The following is a 5495-nucleotide window of genomic DNA, read 5'->3' as shown; positions in this document are numbered from 1 at the left end:
GGGCAACTGAGGCTTAAGTGGAGAAAGCAGATGTCCAGGAAGGAATATCGAGGCCAATTAAGTCTTAAGTTATAAAAACATAATATTGTCTTCTTGTGTCTATACAAAAAAGACATAGCTTTAAAGTAAATTATTCAAAAGGCATAAAGAGGAGAGAAAGGCAATGTTATAATATTCAGTGTCCTAGGAAGTTCTGACCTTACCAATTAACAGAGTTTGATTAAGGGAAGAGCAGATAAACTGGTAGAATTGGTTACAGATAAACAAAGGAATGGGAGTGACTCGGGAGCACTTTGATGGGTGTGACTGATAAACCTAAGCTCCTTGGGCAAGGGGAGCAAGGACGAACCAAAGTCAGGCCTAACATATTTAGAGCTATATTCCAACAAGCCCGCATATTCCTAATTCCTAATATTCCTAATTCCTCAATACTGAAATTGAGGAGCAAACCAAAAGTAACAGAAGCCAACTAAATGCAACCAAAAAAAAAAAAAGTAATGTAGAAGGCTCAACTAGAAACAGTTTACTAAATCCTTAGAAAAGGACTTAACACTTAATGACACTTAACAACCTTGTGATGAGACATAACAATGTTCACATAAAATTTTTTATACTTATAGATTTTTTTAAATTTTCATTTTTTTATTGAATCACCATGAAAAAAAGTTACAAAGCTTTCTGGCTTAAGTTTTCAGTCATACAATGATCAAACCCCCATCCCTTCACCAGTGCACATGTTCCACCAACAACAACCCCAGTATACCCCCCTCCACTCACCCCCCACCTGTGTGGCTAATGATCTTTACTTTATTCTCTCTATACTTTGAATATATTCAATATTTCAACAGAAAACTCACCATTATTATTTGGAACTTTCCCCCAACAATCAAACATGCTGAAAAGGCATCATTTGATAGTTTGTTTTCCATTGCTGAGAATGAAGAATATATGAGCTCGCGCAGCCACACGGTTTTGGATTTCTGATATTTTAGTAATTAAGTCCAGAGAGATTTCTGCCAGAAGTTGCTGAAAGAAAAGGCGGAGAGAGAAAAACCTTTCCCCTCCCGGGGCGGCCTGGGGTTGTAGCTCAGTTCACAGTCTAGATGCATTTCTGTAAGAAGCCACTGGGTGCCAAAGTGGTTAGTAGCCCTCCAGGATCACAGTCTTTAAGGAGCAGAGGAGCCGTTTCATGTGCAGCCGCTCCGGATCTTGTCTGGGCGGAGAGCACCTACTTATAGATTTTAATATTAGAGCTTTGTTATCTAATCTGCTTTGGTCACATCAAGCTGCATTATCACAGGGACTTGCCTGGCATCCAGGTGCACACCACTTTGAGGGATGGGGTACCTCATTTATCTCTTACAACCTTTCTTTAAAACTGTACCAATGGGGCTGGAGCTATAGTACATTTAAGAAGGCATTTGATTTGCATAAAGCTGACCTGGGTTCAATCGTCAATTCCCCATATGGTCCCATGGGCCACAGTAGGAGTGATCCTTGAGCACAGAGCCAGGAGTAAGCTCTGAGAACAATGGAGTTTGGCCCAAAAAAACTAAAGATAAAAATTGAAGTAGGGATTGTGGGCTGGGAAGCAGATCTCAGAGAGCTAATGGACAACTGTGCTGGGGTCACATGGAAAATCTATAGCCCAGACAAGATCCAGTCTGTCTTGTGCTCACTTCGGCAGCACTTGTCACTTGTCATCCCATTGATCTTCGATTTGCTTGAGCGGGCACCAGTAATGTCTCCATTTGTCCCTGTTGTGTGCGAGTGTAGCCCAATGATATCTGCTGGCTCCAGGAACAGGAAGAGCCTTGAATCATTCATTCAGGGTTTTGACTTAGGCAGCACATATACTAAAATTGGAACAATACAGAGAAGATTGGCATGGCCCTTGGGCAAGGATGACATACAAATCTGTGAAGCGTTCCATATTCTTGACTGAAATGTAAGCATGAAAGTTTAAGTCTGTAAATATATCTCACAGTAATTCATTAAAAAAATTTAAAATAAATAATAAAAAGATCCAGTCTGTCTTTGTGACCTCTCAAGCTGTTGAGACCACTACACCACCACTATACCACGGTGCAAATGCGACACTTCCTATCACCGTAACAGGAGGAAAGTACTTGGTTCTCAAGGTCACTCCCAGTGCCATACTATAAGCAGTGAGAAACTGCTTAAGAACTAGAGCAAACCAGCAAGGAAAAGATGCAGAGAAGATAAAGCCTAAATGCATTTTCCTGACTCGGTAGACCTCTGTGAGTCCATTTCAAGACAATTCACCCTTGTCTTGTTCCTGGCTTTGTCACTCCAAGTGCCCTTTGTCTACCCAAACCTGATGCTACTGACCTGTGGGCAGTTTTCAGAAGCTGCCTTTCTCACACCCTGAGAAACACCTACTGCCTCACTCTCTCCGGGCCTCTCTGGCTCCACTGACTTCCACTGAGCAGCTCCAACTCATTCTACAGATATTCAGTTCCTCTGTAAAGCTTTCTTCTTAGGCTCTCTGACCCGGTCTCCTACTGAAGGGAAGGTGTCAACTAAGGTTCCTTCAATCCCCAGTACATCTACTGCTCTGCAACAGAGCCTAACTAGCCCTTAGGGAAAATTCTCAAGCAAAAAGTTATCTCAAGTCCCAATACAAATCACTGTATCACTGTCATCCCATTGTTCATCAATTTGCTTGAGTGGGCACCAGTAACATCTCCATTGTGAGACTTGTTACTGTTTTTAGCATATCAAACACACCACGGGGAGCCTTCCAGGCTTTGTCATACCGGTGGGATACTCTCCGTAATTTGGTCTCTCCGAGAGGGACAGAGGAATCGAACCCGGGCTGGCCACATGCAAGGCAAATGCCCTCCCCGCTGTGCTATTGCTCTAGCCCAATACAAATATATCATAAAAATGAATTTAATAAATCTAAAATAACACTAACAGTAGGTGTTTAAGTTTTATTTGCCAGAAACATAAAAATTGAATAAGTAAGCATTGGTACAAGGAGAAAACAAAAATAGTGGCAAACATCAAGAGGTAAATTCTCCTTAAAATAGACTATCTTCTCTAATAGGATCAATGGGAGGCTCTACCTTGATAGTATTTCATACCTTTTGAAATGAGGTTCTTTTCTTTAAAAAAAAAAAAAGAGAGAGATTCATATGAGCAATGCTTTTCAAATTAGAGTGCTAAAAGTGCCTGGCTGAAAAGAGCAGAAAATCTGACAGATCGGTTTGATGAAGAAGACTACCTCTTCAGTTTTGAACTTACTAAAATGACACCCTGGGAGAGAAAATGTAGTCTTTGTAGATCTGTTCCTTATGATAGTGTTAATAAAATGCAAAATTACCCTCTCTGCTCATTGGATCCACCTCAATTATGGATGAAGCTTGGGAGAAAACTTTTCTCCAAGGCCTCCAACCATGAGGTAATCCTGTGGAATGTCTTTGCTTGGTCTTAGTTTTGTGCCATTGAAATAGTCTCCTAAACTCTAAATGAAAGCAAGAAAGCACATTTGATTGGGCTCTGCTAACCAATGTCACGAGGGCTTGGAGACATATAAAGAATGTCAAGGCCGAGCACTGCTGAAGCCCAGGCAGCTGTAATCACCCCCAACAGCTGCCACCAAGCCAACGGCTGTGGAGACGCCAAACTGCCTAAAATTTCAGGTGCTATGGTCTTTTGGCTGAGAATTCTGGGGTCTTCGTGGAGTGGAGGGTGGGCAACTTCCCTGATACTTCCCCAGGTACTTCTGGAAGCCCCAGAAGACACACCCACATCCCACTGACACTGACATGTAAGCTCAATACCCAGTTCACTATTCCGGAGTATTTGGAGCATGCAGCTACAACTCTACAGCCGTGACATCCCAGCAGGCGCACACCAAATTAGATAGAAGCCAACTACGCTCAATAAACAAAAACATGAACACAGGAAGTCCAACTAGCAACAATGGCCTAGTAAACCCTCAGATACGTATTTAAGGCCCTTATCCCCTCATGGTGAGAGATAACAATTTTCACAAATTATTTTTACTTATTTTTAATATTATATTAGCCATTAGTTGCAACAAGCAGTATATAATAAATTATTTTAGGCCTGCTAAGGGGGCAGGCTTAAAAGTGGGTGGGAAATGGGGACAATGGTGGAGAGAAGGTGACATGGTGGTGGGACTGGTGTTGGAATACTGAATACCTGTAACAAATGTATCATGAACAACTTTGTAAACAACAGTGTTTAAATAATGTGGGAAAAAGTTTTTTTTTTTTAAAAAATGCAAAGGCTGAGAAATTTGTAATCTGAAAGTAGAATTGTACCTTGAATCATGTTTTAGCCAGTAGTCCTATACTAAGACTGGAGCGACAGCACAGTGGATAGGGCATTTGCCTTGCATGTGGCCAACCCTGGTTCGATTCCTCTGTCCCTCTTGGACAGCCCGGCAAGCTACTGAGAATATCCCACCCGCATGGCAGAGCCTGGCAAGCTACCCGTGGCATATTCGATATGCCAAAAAAAAAGTAACAAGTCTCAAAATGGAGACATTACTGGTGCCCGCTTGAGCAAATCGATGAACAATGGGAAGACAGTACTACAGTGCTACAGTCCTATACTAAGAGTTAGAGAAGACCTTCAAAAAGAAAAGGCTTGGGGCTGGAGTAAAGGCACAGTGGGTAGGGCATTTGCCTTGCACGTGGCCAACCCAGGTTCGATTCCCAGCATCTCATATGGTCCCCTGAGCACCACCAGGAGTAATTCCTGAGTGCAGAGCCAGGAGTAACCCCTGAGTATTGCTGGCTGTGACCCAAAAAGAAAAAAAAAGAGAAGGCAGAAATCATCTGCCTTTTTGATATGATGTTAAGATACCATGGGGTTCCTGGGTTTTCATTTTTTTTTATTAATAAACTTGCCCTGTTGTTAGATATGACCCTCTTGAGCCAGTCTTTAGTATAAATAATTCATATTTCCAGGAGTTGAAAATGACCTTTAAGGATGAAAGAAAAGCTTCCTTCAAATCAATGCTGCACAGAGGACATAAAGATACACAGCAAGGCAGCAACAAATGGCCAACGCAACACAATGGGAGACTGAACCACACAACTGACTTGGCGGTGGAGGTGGGTGGTGAAAAGGGCTTAGGATCCTTGAGAGATAAATGTAGGTACACAGGTGATGGGCGTGGTGGAATTATATGCTTGGGGAACCATCATTAACAACACTGTAGGGCTGGAGCGATAGTGCAGCGGGTAGGGCACCTGTCTTGCATGCAGCCGACCAGGATTTGATCCTCTGCATCTCATATGCTCTCCTGAGCATCACCAGGAGTAATTCCTGAGCAAAGAGCTGGGTGTGCACTCCTACATGCCCCCCGACAAAAAAAAAAAAAAACAGTATTATAAATCACAGAACTTCAACAGATAAAAAAGTTAACTCAGGTCTTCTCAGAGTGGTGGTGGCAACTTCCCTTCCAATTCTGGAAGCCCACCTCCCAGTCCCAA

At 42.4% G+C, this 5495-nt stretch overlaps 1 non-coding gene across 1 annotated transcript; it reads left to right on the top strand.

The window, feature by feature from the left end:
- Window positions 1-1832: 1832 nt before the first annotated feature.
- Window positions 1833-1939, top strand: LOC129403835 (U6 spliceosomal RNA). Its single transcript, XR_008629495.1, has one exon. It is a non-coding gene; the product is annotated as a U6 spliceosomal RNA (small nuclear RNA).
- Window positions 1940-5495: the final 3556 nt, after the last annotated feature.

Source organism: Sorex araneus, chromosome 3 (genome assembly GCF_027595985.1).
Source record: "Sorex araneus isolate mSorAra2 chromosome 3, mSorAra2.pri, whole genome shotgun sequence".
Lineage (NCBI taxonomy): Eukaryota > Metazoa > Chordata > Mammalia > Eulipotyphla > Soricidae > Sorex > Sorex araneus.
This window is presented reverse-complemented; position numbering and strand designations above follow the sequence as displayed.